This window comes from Camellia sinensis, unplaced genomic scaffold (assembly GCF_055761805.1).
Source record: "Camellia sinensis isolate YWXY unplaced genomic scaffold, ASM5576180v1 Unanchor11, whole genome shotgun sequence".
Lineage (NCBI taxonomy): Eukaryota > Viridiplantae > Streptophyta > Magnoliopsida > Ericales > Theaceae > Camellia > Camellia sinensis.
The window spans coordinates 2,041,345-2,057,184 of record NW_028128989.1 but is presented as its reverse complement, the minus strand read 5'-3'; positions in this window follow the sequence as shown (position 1 = coordinate 2,057,184).

The window sequence follows — 15,840 nt, the reverse complement described above, 5'->3', positions numbered from 1 at the left end:
TGCAGGAGAATCCGTATAGGTGTTCGAGTGTTCGAACCGTAATGCGCAAGAAATGGTATGTAAAACCCGTATTTACATATCTGCCACTGTGCAGGAGAATCCGTATAGGTGTTCGAGTGTTCGAACCGTAATGCGCAAGAAATGGTATGTAAACCCCGTATTTACATATCTGCCACTATGCAGGAGAATCCATATAGGTGTTCGAGTGTTCGAACCGTAATGCGCAAGAATTGGTATGGAAACCCCATATTTACATATCAGCCACTGTGCAGGAGAATCCGTATAGGTGTTCGAGTGTTCGAACCGTAATGCGCAAGAAATGATATGTAAACCCCGTATTTACATATCTGTCACTGTGCAGGAGAATCCGAATAGGTGTTCGAGTGTTCGAACCGTAATGCGCAAGAAATGGTATGTAAACCCTGTATTTACATGTCTGCCACTGTGCAGGAGAGTCCGTATAGGTGTTCGAGTGTTCGAACCGTAATGCGCAAGAAATGGTATCGAAACCTGTATTTACATATCTGCCACTGTCCAGGAGAATCCGTATAGGTGTTCGAGTGTTCAAACAGTAATGCGCAAGAATTGGTATGGAAACCCCGTATTTACATATCTGCCACTGTGCGGGAGAATCCGTATAGGTGTTCGAGTGTTCGAACCGTAATGCGCAAGAAATGGTATGTAAACCCCGTATTTACATGTCTGCCACTGTGCATGAGAATCCGTATAGGTGTTCGAGTGTTCGAACCGTAATGCGCAAGAAATGGTATGGAAACCCCGTATTTACATATCTGCCACTGTGCAGGAGAATCCGTATAGGTGTTCGAGTGTTCGAACCGTAATGCGTAAGAAATGATATGTAAACCCCGTCTTTACATATCTGTCACTGTGCAGGAGAATCCATATAGGTGTTCGAGTGTTCGAACCGTAATGCGCAAGAAGTGGTATGGAAACCCCGTATTTACATATCTGCCACTCTGCAGAAGAATCCGTATAGGTGTTCGAGCGTTCGAACCGTAATGCGCAAGAAATAGTATGTAAACCCCGTTTTTACATATCTGCCACTAAGCAGGAGAATCCGTATAGGTGTTCGAGTGTTCGAACCGTAATGCGCAAGAAATGGTATGTAAAACCCGTATTTACATATCTGCCACTGTGCAGGAGAATCCGTATAGGTGTTCGAGTGTTCGAACCGTAAAGCGCAAGAAATGGTATGGAAACCCCGTATTTACATATCTGCCACTGTGCGGGAGAATCCGTATAGGTGTTCGAGTGTTCGAACCGTAATGCGCAAGAAATGGTATGTAAACCCCGTATTTACATGTCTGCCACTGTGCATGAGAATCCGTATAGGTGTTCGAGTGTTCGAACCGTAATGCGCAAGAAATGGTATGGAAACGCCGTATTTACATATCTGCCACTGTGCAGGAGAATCCGTATAGGTGTTCGAGTGTTCGAACCGTAATGCGCAAGAAATGGTATGTAAACCCCGTATTTACATGTCTGCCACTGTGCATGAGAATCCGTATTGGTGTTCGAGTGTTCGAACCGTAATGCGCAAGAAATGGTATGGAAACCCCGTATTTACATATCTGCCACTGTGCAGGAGAATCCGTATAGGTGTTCGAGTGTTCGAACCGTAATGCGTAAGAAATGATATGTAAACTCTGTATTTACATATCTGCCACTGTGCAGGAGAATCCGTATAGGTGTTCGAGTGTTCGAACCGTAATGCGCAAGAAATGGTATGGAAACCCCGTATTTACATATCTGCCACTCTGCAGAAGAATCCGTATAGGTGTTCGAGTGTTCGATCCGTAATGCGCAAGAAATGGTATGTAAACCCGTTATTTACATATCTGCCACTGCGCAGGAGAATCCGTAGAGGTGTTCGAGTGTTCGAACCGTAATGCGCAAGAAATGGTATGTAAACCCCGTATTTACATAGCTGCCACTGTGCAGGAGAATCCGTATAGGTGTTCGAGTGTTCGAACAGTAATGCGCAAGAATTGGTATGGAAACCCCGTATTTACATATCTGCCACTGTGCGGGAGAATCCGTATAGGTGTTCGAGTGTTCGAACCGTAATGCGCAAGAAATGGTATGTAAACCCCGTATTTACATGTCTGCCACTGTGCATGAGAATCCGTATAGGTGTTCGAGTGTTCGAACCGTAATGCGCAAGAAATGGTATGGAAACCCCGTATTTACATATCTGCCACTGTGCGGGAGAATCCGTATAGGTGTTCGAGTGTTCGAACCGTAATGCGCAAGAAATGGTATGTAAACCCCGTATTTACATGTCTGCCACTGTGCATGAGAATCCGTATAGGTGTTCGAGTGTTCGAACCGTAATGCGCAAGAAATGGTATGGAAACGCCGTATTTACATATCTGCCACTGTGCAGGAGAATCCGTATAGGTGTTCGAGTGTTCGAACCGTAATGCGCAAGAAATGATATGTAAACCCCGTATTTACATATCTGTCACTGTGCAGGAGAATCCGTATAGGTGTTCGAGTGTTCGAACCGTAATGCGCAAGAAATGGTATGTAAACCCCGTATTTACATATCTGCCACTGTGCAGGAGAATCCGTATAGGTGTTCGAGTGTTCGAACAGTAATGCGCAAGAATTGGTATGGAAACCCCGTATTTACATATCTGCCACTGTGCAGGAGAATCCGTATAGGTGTTCGAGTGTTCGACCCGTAATGCGCAAGAAATGGTATGTAAACCCCGTATTTACATGTGTGCCACTGTGCATGAGAATCCGTATAGGTGTTCGAGTGTTCGAACCGTAATGCGGAAGAAATGGTATGGAAACCCCGTATTTACATATCTGCCACTGTGCAGGAGAATCCGAGTAGGTGTTCGAGTGTTCGAACCGTAATGCGCAAGAATTGGTATGGAAACCCCATATTTACATATCTGCCATTGTGCAGGAGAATCCGTATAGGTGTTCGAGTGTTCGAACCGTAATGCGCAAGAAATGATATGTAAACCCCGTATTTACATATTTGCCACTGTGCAGGAGAATCCGTATAGGTGTTCGAGTGTTCGAACCGTAATGCGCAAGAAATGGTATGTAAAACCCGTATTTACATATCTGCCACTGTGCAGGAGAATCCGTATAGGTGTTCGAGTGTTCGAACCGTAATGCGCAAGAAATGGTATGTAAACCCCGTATTTACATATCTGCCACTATGCAGGAGAATCCATATAGGTGTTCGAGTGTTTGAACCGTAATGCGCAAGAATTGGTATGGAAACCCCATATTTACATATCAGCCACTGTGCAGGAGAATCCGTATAGGTGTTCGAGTGTTCGAACCGTAATGCGCAAGAAATGATATGTAAACCCCGTATTTACATATCTGTCACTGTGCAGGAGAATCCGAATAGGTGTTCGAGTGTTCGAACCGTAATGCGCAAGAAATGGTATGTAAACCCTGTATTTACATGTCTGCCACTGTGCAGGAGAGTCCGTATAGGTGTTCGAGTGTTCGAACCGTAATGCGCAAGAAATGGTATCGAAACCTGTATTTACATATCTGCCACTGTCCAGGAGAATCCGTATAGGTGTTCGAGTGTTCAAACAGTAATGCGCAAGAATTGGTATGGAAACCCCGTATTTACATATCTGCCACTGTGCGGGAGAATCCGTATAGGTGTTCGAGTGTTCGAACCGTAATGCGCAAGAAATGGTATGTAAACCCCGTATTTACATGTCTGCCACTGTGCATGAGAATCCGTATAGGTGTTCGAGTGTTCGAACCGTAATGCGCAAGAAATGGTATGGAAACCCCGTATTTACATATCTGCCACTGTGCAGGAGAATCCGTATAGGTGTTCGAGTGTTCGAACCGTAATGCGTAAGAAATGATATGTAAACCCCGTCTTTACATATCTGTCACTGTGCAGGAGAATCCATATAGGTGTTCGAGTGTTCGAACCGTAATGCGCAAGAAGTGGTATGGAAACCCCGTATTTACATATCTGCCACTCTGCAGAAGAATCCGTATAGGTGTTCGAGCGTTCGAACCGTAATGCGCAAGAAATAGTATGGAAACCCCGTTTTTACATATCTGCCACTAAGCAGGAGAATCCGTATAGGTGTTCGAGTGTTCGAACCGTAATGCGCAAGAAATGGTATGTAAAACCCGTATTTACATATCTGCCACTGTGCAGGAGAATCCGTATAGGTGTTCGAGTGTTCGAACCGTAAAGCGCAAGAAATGGTATGGAAACCCCGTATTTACATATCTGCCACTGTGCGGGAGAATCCGTATAGGTGTTCGAGTGTTCGAACCGTAATGCGCAAGAAATGGTATGTAAACCCCGTATTTACATGTCTGCCACTGTGCATGAGAATCCGTATAGGTGTTCGAGTGTTCGAACCGTAATGCGCAAGAAATGGTATGGAAACGCCGTATTTACATATCTGCCACTGTGCAGGAGAATCCGTATAGGTGTTCGAGTGTTCGAACCGTAATGCGCAAGAAATGGTATGTAAACCCCGTATTTACATGTCTGCCACTGTGCATGAGAATCCGTATTGGTGTTCGAGTGTTCGAACCGTAATGCGCAAGAAATGGTATGGAAACCCCGTATTTACATATCTGCCACTGTGCAGGAGAATCCGTATAGGTGTTCGAGTGTTCGAACCGTAATGCGTAAGAAATGATATGTAAACCCTGTATTTACATATCTGCCACTGTGCAGGAGAATCCGTATAGGTGTTCGAGTGTTCGAACCGTAATGCGCAAGAAATGGTATGGAAACCCCGTATTTACATATCTGCCACTCTGCAGAAGAATCCGTATAGGTGTTCGAGTGTTCGATCCGTAATGCGCAAGAAATGGTATGTAAACCCGTTATTTACATATCTGCCACTGCGCAGGAGAATCCGTAGAGGTGTTCGAGTGTTCGAACCGTAATGCGCAAGAAATGGTATGTAAACCCCGTATTTACATAGCTGCCACTGTGCAGGAGAATCCGTATAGGTGTTCGAGTGTTCGAACAGTAATGCGCAAGAATTGGTATGCAAACCCCGTATTTACATATCTGCCACTATGCGGGAGAATCCGTATAGGTGTTCGAGTGTTCGAACCGTAATGCGCAAGAAATGGTATGTAAACCCCGTATTTACATGTCTGCCACTGTGCATGAGAATCCGTATAGGTGTTCGAGTGTTCGAACCGTAATGCGCAAGAAATGGTATGGAAACCCCGTATTTACATATCTGCCACTGTGCAGGAGAATCCGTATAGGTGTTTGAGTGTTCGAACCGTAATGCGTAAGAAATGATATGTAAACCCCGTATTTACATATCTGCCACTGTGCAGGAGAATCCGTATAGGTGTTCGAGTGTTCGAACCGTAATGCGCAAGAAATGGTATGTAAACCCCGTATTTACATATCTGCCACTATGCAGGAGAATCCGTATAGGTGTTTGAGTGTTCGAACCGTAATGCGCAAGAAATGGTATGTAAACCTCGTATTTACATATCTGCCACAATGCAGGAGAATCCATATAGGTGTTCGAGTGTTCGAACCGTAATGCACAAGAAATGGTATGGAAACCCCGAATTTACATATCTGCCACTGTGCAGCAGAATCCGTATAGGTGTTCGAGTGTTCGAAACGTAATGCGCAAGAAATGGTGTGTAAACCCCGTATTTACATATCTGCCACTGTGCAGAAGAATCCGTATAGGTGTTCGAGTGTTCGAACCGTAATGCGCAAGAATTGGTATGGAAACCCCATATTTACATATCTGCCACTGTGTAGTAGAATCCGTATAGGTGTTCGAGTGTTCGAACCGTAATGCGCAAGAAATGATATGTAAACCCCGTATTTACATATTTGCCACTGTGCAGGAGAATCCGTATAGGTGTTCGAGTGTTCGAACCGTAATGCGCAAGAAATAGTATGGAAACCCCGTTTTTACATATCTGCCACTATGCAGGAGAATCCGTATAGGTGTTCGAGTGTTCAAACCGTAATGCGCAAGAAATGGTGTGTAAACCCCGTATTTACATATCTGCCACTGTGCAGAAGAATCCGTATAGGTGTTCGAGTGTTCGAACCGTAATGCGCAAGAATTGGTATGGAAACCCCATATTTACATATCAGCCACTGTGCAGGAGAATCCGTATAGGTGTTCGAGTGTTCGAACCGTAATGCGCAAGAAATGATATGTAAACCCCGTATTTACATATCTGTCACTGTGCAGGAGAATCCGTATAGGTGTTCGACTGTTCGAACCGTAATGCGCAAGAAATGGTATGTAAACCCCGTATTTACATATCTGCCACTGTGCAGGAGAATCCGTATAGGTGTTCGAGTGTTCGAACCGTAATGCGCAAGAAATGGTATGTAAACCCCGTATTTACATATCTGCCACTGTGCAGGAGAATCCGAGTAGGTGTTCGAGTGTTCGAACCGTAATGCGCAAGAATTGGTATGGAAACCCCATATTTACATATCTGCCATTGTGCAGGAGAATCCGTATAGGTGTTCGAGTGTTCGAACCGTAATGCGCAAGAAATGATATGTAAACCCCGTATTTACATATTTGCCACTGTGCAGGAGAATCCGTATAGGTGTTCGAGTGTTCGAACCGTAATGCGCAAGAAATGGTATGTAAAACCCGTATTTACATATCTGCCACTGTGCAGGAGAATCCGTATAGGTGTTCGAGTGTTCGAACCGTAATGCGCAAGAAATGGTATGTAAACACCGTATTTACATATCTGCCACTATGCAGGAGAATCCATATAGGTGTTCGAGTGTTCGAACCGTAATGCGCAAGAATTGGTATGGAAACCCCATATTTACATATCAGCCACTGTGCAGGAGAATCCGTATAGGTGTTCGAGTGTTCGAACCGTAATGCGCAAGAAATGATATGTAAACCCCGTATTTACATATCTGTCACTGTGCAGGAGAATCCGAATAGGTGTTCGAGTGTTCGAACCGTAATGCGCAAGAAATGGTATGTAAACCCTGTATTTACATGTCTGCCACTGTGCAGGAGAGTCCGTATAGGTGTTCGAGTGTTCGAACCGTAATGCGCAAGAAATGGTATGGAAACCTGTATTTACATATCTGCCACTGTGCAGGAGAATCCGTATAGGTGTTCGAGTGTTCGAACAGTAATGCGCAAGAATTGGTATGGAAACCCCGTATTTACATATCTGCCACTGTGCGGGAGAATCCGTATAGGTGTTCGAGTGTTCGAACCGTAATGCGCAAGAAATGGTATGTAAACCCCGTATTTACATGTCTGCCACTGTACATGAGAATCCGTATAGGTGTTCGAGTGTTCGAACCGTAATGCGCAAGAAACGGTATGGAAACCCCGTATTTACATATCTGCCACTGTGCAGGAGAATCCGTATAGGTGTTCGAGTGTTCGAACCGTAATGCGTAAGAAATGATATGTAAACCCCGTCTTTACATATCTGCCACTGTGCAGGAGAATCCGTATAGGTGTTCGAGTGTTCGAACTGTAATGCGCAAGAAATGGTATGGAAACCCCGTATTTACATATCTGCCACTCTGCAGAAGAATCCGTATAGGTGTTCGAGTGTTCGATCCGTAATGCGCAAGAAATGGTATGTAAACCCGTTATTTACATATCTGTCACTGCGCAGGAGAATCCGTATAGGTGTTCGAGTGTTCGAACCGTAATGCGCAAGAAATGGTATGTAAACCCTGTATTTACATATCTGCCACTGTGCAGGAGAATCCGTATAGGTGTTCGAGTGTTCGAACCGTAATGCGCAAAAATTGGAATGGAAACCCCGTATTTACATATCTGCCACTGTGCAGGAGAATCCGTATAGGTGTTCGAGTGTTCGAACCGTAATGCGCAAGAAATGGTATGTAAACCCCGTATTTACATATCTGCCACTATGCAGGAGAATCCGTATAGGTGTTCGAGTGTTCGAACCGTAATGCGCAAAAATTGGAATGGAAACCCCGTATTTACATATCTGCCACTGTGCAGGAGAATTCGTATAGGTGTTCGAGTGTTCGAACCGTAATGCGCAAGAAATGGTATGTAAACCTCGTATTTACATATCTGCCACTGTGCGGGAGAATCCGTATAGGTGTTCGAGTGTTCGAACCGTAATGCGCAAGAAATGGTATGTAAACCCCGTATTTACATGTCTGCCACTGTACATGAGAATCCGTATAGGTGTTCGAGTGTTCGAACCGTAATGCGCAAGAATTGGTATGGAAACCCCATATTTACATATCAGCCACTGTGCAGGAGAATCCGTATAGGTGTTCGAGTGTTCGAACCGTAATGCGCAAGAAATGATATGTAAACCCCGTATTTACATATCTGTCACTGTGCAGGAGAATCCGAATAGGTGTTCGAGTGTTCGAACCGTAATGCGCAAGAAATGGTATGTAAACCCTGTATTTACATGTCTGCCACTGTGCAGGAGAGTCCGTATAGGTGTTCGAGTGTTCGAACCGTAATGCGCAAGAAATGGTATGGAAACCTGTATTTACATATCTGCCACTGTGCAGGAGAATCCGTATAGGTGTTCGAGTGTTCGAACAGTAATGCGCAAGAATTGGTATGGAAACCCCGTATTTACATATCTGCCACTGTGCGGGAGAATCCGTATAGGTGTTCGAGTGTTCGAACCGTAATGCGCAAGAAATGGTATGTAAACCCCGTATTTACATGTCTGCCACTGTACATGAGAATCCGTATAGGTGTTCGAGTGTTCGAACCGTAATGCGCAAGAAATGGTATGGAAACCCCGTATTTACATATCTGCCACTGTGCAGGAGAATCCGTATAGGTGTTCGAGTGTTCGAACCGTAATGCGTAAGAAATGATATGTAAACCCCGTCTTTACATATCTGCCACTGTGCAGGAGAATCCGTATAGGTGTTCGAGTGTTCGAACCGTAATGCGCAAGAAATGGTATGGAAACCCCGTATTTACATATCTGCCACTCTGCAGAAGAATCCGTATAGGTGTTCGAGTGTTCGATCCGTAATGCGCAAGAAATGGTATGTAAACCCGTTATTTACATATCTGTCACTGCGCAGGAGAATCCGTATAGGTGTTCGAGTGTTCGAACCGTAATGCGCAAGAAATGGTATGTAAACCCTGTATTTACATATCTGCCACTGTGCAGGAGAATCCGTATAGGTGTTCGAGTGTTCGAACCGTAATGCGCAAAAATTGGAATGGAAACCCCGTATTTACATATCTGCCACTGTGCAGGAGAATCCGTATAGGTGTTCGAGTGTTCGAACCGTAATGCGCAAGAAATGGTATGTAAACCCCGTATTTACATATCTGCCACTATGCAGGAGAATCCGTATAGGTGTTCGAGTGTTCGAACCGTAATGCGCAAAAATTGGAATGGAAACCCCGTATTTACATATCTGCCACTGTGCAGGAGAATCCGTATAGGTGTTCGAGTGTTCGAACCGTAATGCGCAAGAAATGGTATGTAAACCTCGTATTTACATATCTGCCACTGTGCGGGAGAATCCGTATAGGTGTTCGAGTGTTCGAACCGTAATGCGCAAGAAATGGTATGTAAACCCCGTATTTACATGTCTGCCACTGTACATGAGAATCCGTATAGGTGTTCGAGTGTTCGAACCGTAATGCGCAAGAAATGGTATGGAAACCCCGTATTTACATATCTGCCACTGTGCAGGAGAATCCGTATAGGTGTTCGGGTGTTCGAACAGTAATGCGCAAGAATTGGTATGTAAACCCCGTATTTACATATCTGCCACTGTACAGGAGAATCCGTATAGGTGTTCGAGTGTTCGAACCGTAATGCGCAAGAAATGGTATGTAAACCCCGTATTTACATATCTGCCACTGTGCCGGAGAATCCGTATAGGTGTTCGAGTGTTCGAACCGTAATGCGTAAGAAATGATATGTAAACCCCGTCTTTACATATCTGCCACTGTGCAGGAGAATCCGTATAGGTGTTCGAGTGTTCGAACCGTAATGCGCAAGAAATGGTATGGAAACCCCGTATTTACATATCTGCTACTCTGCAGAAGAATCCGTATAGGTGTTCGAGTGTTCGATCCGTAATGCGCAAGAAATGGTATGTAAACCCGTTATTTACATATCTGTCACTGCGCAGGAGAATCCGTATAGGTGTTCGAGTGTTCGAACCGTAATGCGCAAGAAATGGTATGTAAACCCTGTATTTACATATCTGCCACTGTGCAGGAGAATCCGTATAGGTGTTCGAGTGTTCGAACCGTAATGCGCAAAAATTGGAATGGAAACCCCGTATTTACATATCTGCCACTGTGCAGGAGAATCCGTATAGGTGTTCGAGTGTTCGAACCGTAATGCGCAAGAAATGGTATGTAAACCCCGTATTTACATATCTGCCACTATGCAGGAGAATCCGTATAGGTGTTCGAGTGTTCGAACCGTAATGCGCAAAAATTGGAATGGAAACCCCGTATTTACATATCTGCCACTGTGCAGGAGAATCCGTATAGGTGTTCGAGTGTTCGAACCGTAATGCGCAAGAAATGGTATGTAAACCTCGTATTTACATATCTGCCACTGTGCGGGAGAATCCGTATAGGTGTTCGAGTGTTCGAACCGTAATGCGCAAGAAATGGTATGTATACCCCGTATTTACATGTCTGCCACTGTACATGAGAATCCGTATAGGTGTTCGAGTGTTCGAACCGTAATGCGCAAGAAATGGTATGGAAACCCCGTATTTACACATCTGCCACTGTGCAGGAGAATCCGTATAGGTGTTCGGGTGTTCGAACAGTAATGCGCAAGAATTGGTATGTAAACCCCGTATTTACATATCTGCCACTGTACAGGAGAATCCGTATAGGTGTTCGAGTGTTCGAACCGTAATGCGCAAGAAATGGTATGTAAACCCCGTATTTACATATCTGCCACTGTGCCGGAGAATCCGTATAGGTGTTCGAGTGTTCGAACCGTAATGCGTAAGAAATGATATGTAAACCCCGTCTCTACATATCTGCCACTGTGCAGGAGAATCCGTATAGGTGTTCGAGTGTTCGAACCGTAATGCGCAAGAAATGGTATGGAAACCCCGTATTTACATATCTGCTACTCTGCAGAAGAATCCGTATAGGTGTTCGAGTGTTCGATCCGTAATGCGCAAGAAATGGTATGTAAACCCGTTATTTACATATCTGTCACTGCGCAGGAGAATCCGTATAGGTGTTCGAGTGTTCGAACCGTAATGCGCAAGAAATGGTATGTAAACCCTGTATTTACATATCTGCCACTGTGCAGGAAAATCCGTATAGGTGTTCGAGTGTTCGAACCGTAATGCGCAAGAAATGGTATGTAAACCCCGTATTTACATATCTGCCACTGTGCAGGAGAATCCGTATAGGTGTTCGAGTGTTCGAACCGTAATGCGCAAGAAATGGTATGTAAACCCCGTATTTACATATCTGCCACTATGCAGGAGAATCCATATAGGTGTTCGGGTGTTCGAACCGTAATGCGCAAGAAATGGTATGGAAACCCCGAATTTACATATCTGCCACTGTGCAGGAGAATCCGTATAGGTGTTCGAGTGTTCGAAACGTAATGCGCAAGAAATGGTGTGTAAACCCCGTATTTACATATCTGCCACTGTGCAGAAGAATCCGTATAGGTGTTCGAGTGTTCGAACCGTAATGCGCAAGAATTGGTATGGAAACCCCATATTTACATATCTGCCACTGTGCGGGAGAATCCGTATAGGTGTTCGAGTGTTCGAACCGTAATGCGCAAGAAATGATATGTAAACCCCGTATTTACATATTTGCCACTGTGCAGGAGAATCCGTATAGGTGTTCGAGTGTTCGAACCGTAATGCGCAAGAAATGGTATGTAAAACCCGTATTTACATATCTGCCACTATGCAGGAGAATCCGTATAGGTGTTCGAGTGTTCGAACCGTAATGCGCAAGAAATGGTATGTAAACCCCGTATTTACATATCTGCCACTATGCGGGAGAATCCATATAGGTGTTCGAGTGTTCGAACCGTAATTCGCAAGAATTGGTATGGAAACCCCATATTTACATATCAGCCACTGTGTAGGAGAATCCGTATAGGTGTTCGAGTGTTCGAACCGTAATGCGCAAGAAATGATATGTAAACCCCGTATTTACATATCTGTCACTGTGCAGGAGAATCCGTATAGGTGTTCGAGTGTTCGAACCGTAATGCGCAAGAAATGGTATGTAAACCCTGTATTTACATGTCTGCCACTGTGCAGGAGAATCCGTATAGGTGTTCGAGTGTTCGAACCGTAATGCGCAAGAAATGGTATGGAAACCCCGTATTTACATATCTGCCACTGTGCAGGAGAATCCGTATAGGTGTTCGAGTGTTCGAACAGTAATGCGCAAGAATTGGTATGGAAACCCCGTATTTACATATCTGCCACTGTGCGGGAGAATCCGTATAGGTGTTCGAGTGTTCGAACCGTAATGCGCAAGAAATGGTATGTAAACCCCGTATTTACATGTCTGCCACTGTGCATGAGAATCCGTATAGGTGTTCGAGTGTTCGAACCGTAATGCGCAAGAAATGGTATGGAAACCCCGTATTTACATATCTGCCACTGTGCAGGAGAATCCGTATAGGTGTTCGAGTGTTCGAACCGTAATGCGTAAGAAATGATATGTAAACCCCGTCTTTACATATCTGCCACTGTGCATGAGAATCCGTATAGGTGTTCGAGTGTTCGAACCGTAATGCGCAAGAAATGGTGTGGAAACCCCGTATTTACATATCTGCCACTCTGCAGAAGAATCCGTATAGGTGTTCGAGTGTTCGATCCGTAATGCGCAGGAAATGGTATGTAAACCCGTTATTTACATATCTGTCACTGCGCAGGAGAATCCGTATAGGTGTTCGAGTGTTCGAACCGTAATGCGCAAGAAATGGTATGTAAACCCTGTATTTACATATCTGCCACTGTGCAGGAGAATCCGTATAGGTGTTCGAGTGTTCGAACCGTAATGCGCAAGAAATGGTATGTAAACCCCGTATTTACATATCTGCCACTGTGCAGGAGAATCCGTGTAGGTGTTCGAGTGTTCGAACCGTAATGCGCAAGAAATGGTATGTAAACCCCGTATTTACATATCTGCCACTATGCAGGAGAATCCATATAGGTGTTCGAGTGTTCGAACCGTAATGCGCAAGAATTGGTATGGAAACCCCATATTTACATATCAGCCACTGTGCAGGAGAATCCGTATGGGTGTTCGAGTGTTCGAACCGTAATGCGCAAGAAATGATATGTAAACCCCGTATTTACATATCTGTCACTGTGCAGGAGAATCCGTATAGGTGTTCGAGTGTTCGAATCGTAATGCGCAAGAAATGGTATGTAAACCCTGTATTTACATGTCTGCCACTGTGCAGGAGAATCCGTATAGGTGTTCGAGTGTTCGAACCGTAATGCGCAAGAATTGGTATGGAAACCCCATATTTACATATCAGCCACTGTGGAGGAGAATCCGTATAGGTGTTCGAGTGTTCGAACCGTAATGCGCAAGAAATGATATGTAAACCCCGTATTTACATATCTGTCACTGTGCAGGAGAATCCGTATAGGTGTTCGAGTGTTCGAACCGTAATGCGCAAGAAATGGTATGTAAACCCCGTATTTACATATCTGCCACTGTGCAGTAGAATCCGTATAGGTGTTCGAGTGTTCGAACAGTAATGCGCAAGAATTGGTATGGAAACCCCGTATTTACATATCTGCCACTGTGCGGGAGAATCCGTATAGGTGTTCGAGTGTTCGAACCGTAATGCGCAAGAAATGGTATGTAAACCCCGTATTTACATGTCTGCCACTGTGCATGAGAATCCGTATAGGTGTTCGAGTGTTCGAACCGTAATGCGCAAGAAATGGTTTGGAAACGCCGTATTTACATATCTGCCACTGTGCAGGAGAATCCGTATAGGTGTTCGAGTGTTCGAACCGTAATGCGTAAGAAATGATATGTAAACCCTGTATTTACATATCTGCCACTGTGCAGGAGAATCCGTATAGGTGTTCGAGTGTTCGAACCGTAATGCGCAAGAAATGGTATGGAAACCCCGTATTTACATATCTGCCACTGTGCAGGAGAATCCGTATAGGTGTTCGAGTGTTCGAACAATAATGCGCAAGAATTGGTATGGAAACCCCGTATTTACATATCTGCCACTGTGCGGGAGAATCCGTATAGGTGTTCGAGTGTTCGAACCGTAATGCGCAAGAAATGGTATGTAAACCCCGTATTTACATGTCTGCCACTGTGCATGAGAATCCGTATAGGTGTTCGAGTGTTCGAACCGTAATGCGTAAGAAATGGTATGGAAACCCCGTATTTACATATCTGCCACTGTGCAGGAGAATCCGTATAGGTGTTCGAGTGTTCGAACCGTAATGCGTAAGAAATGATATGTAAACCCCGTCTTTACATATCTGCCACTGTGCATGAGAACCCGTATAGGTGTTCGAGTGTTCGAACCGTAATGCGCAAGAAATGGTATGGAAACCCCGTATTTACATATCTGCCACTCTGCAGAAGAATCCGTATAGGTGTTCGAGTGTTCGATCCGTAATGCGCAGGAAATGGTATGTAAACCCGTTATTTACATATCTGTCACTGCGCAGGAGAATCCGTATAGGTGTTCGAGTGTTCGAACCGTAATGCGCAAGAAATGGTATGTAAACCCTGTATTTACATATCTGCCACTGTGCAGGAGAATCCGTATAGGTGTTCGAGTGTTCGAACCGTAATGCGCAAGAAATGGTATGTAAACCCCGTATTTACATATCTGCCACTGTGCAGGAGAATCCGTGTAGGTGTTCGAGTGTTCGAACCGTAATGCGCAAGAAATGGTATGTAAACCCCATATTTACATATCTGCCACTATGCAGGAGAATCCATATAGGTGTTCGAGTGTTCGAACCGTAATGCGCAAGAATTGGTATGGAAACCCCATATTTACATATCAGCCACTGTGCAGGAGAATCCGTATGGGTGTTCGAGTGTTCGAACCGTAATGCGCAAGAAATGATATGTGAACCCCGTATTTACATATCTGTCACTGTGCAGGAGAATCCGTATAGGTGTTCGAGTGTTCGAACCGTAATGCGCAAGAAATGGTATGTAAACCCTGTATTTACATGTCTGCCACTGTGCAGGAGAATCCGTATAGGTGTTCGAGTGTTCGAACCGTAATGCGCAAGAAATGGTATGGAAACCCCGTATTTACATATCTGCCACTGTGCAGGAGAATCCGTATAGGTGTTCGAGTGTTCGAACAGTAATGCGCAAGAATTGGTATGGAAACCCCGTATTTACATATCTGCCACTGTGCGGGAGAATCCGTATAGGTGTTCGAGTGTTCGAACCGTAATGCGCAAGAAATGGTATGTAAACCCCGTATTTACATGTCTGCCACTGTGCATGAGAATCCGTATAGGTGTTCGAGTGTTCGAACCGTAATGCGCAAGAAATGGTATGGAAACCCCGTATTTACATATCTGCCACTGTGCAGGAGAATCCGTATAGGTGTTCGAGTGTTCGAACCGTAATGCGTAAGAAATGATATGTAAACCCCGTCTTTACATATCTGCCACTGTGCATGAGAATCCGTATAGGTGTTCGAGTGTTCGAACCGTAATGCGCAAGAAATGGTGTGGAAACCCCGTATTTACATATCTGCCACTCTGCAGAAGAATCCGTATAGGTGTTCGAGTGTTCGATCCGTAATGCGCAGGAAATGGTATGTAAACCCGTTATTTACATATCTGTCACTGCG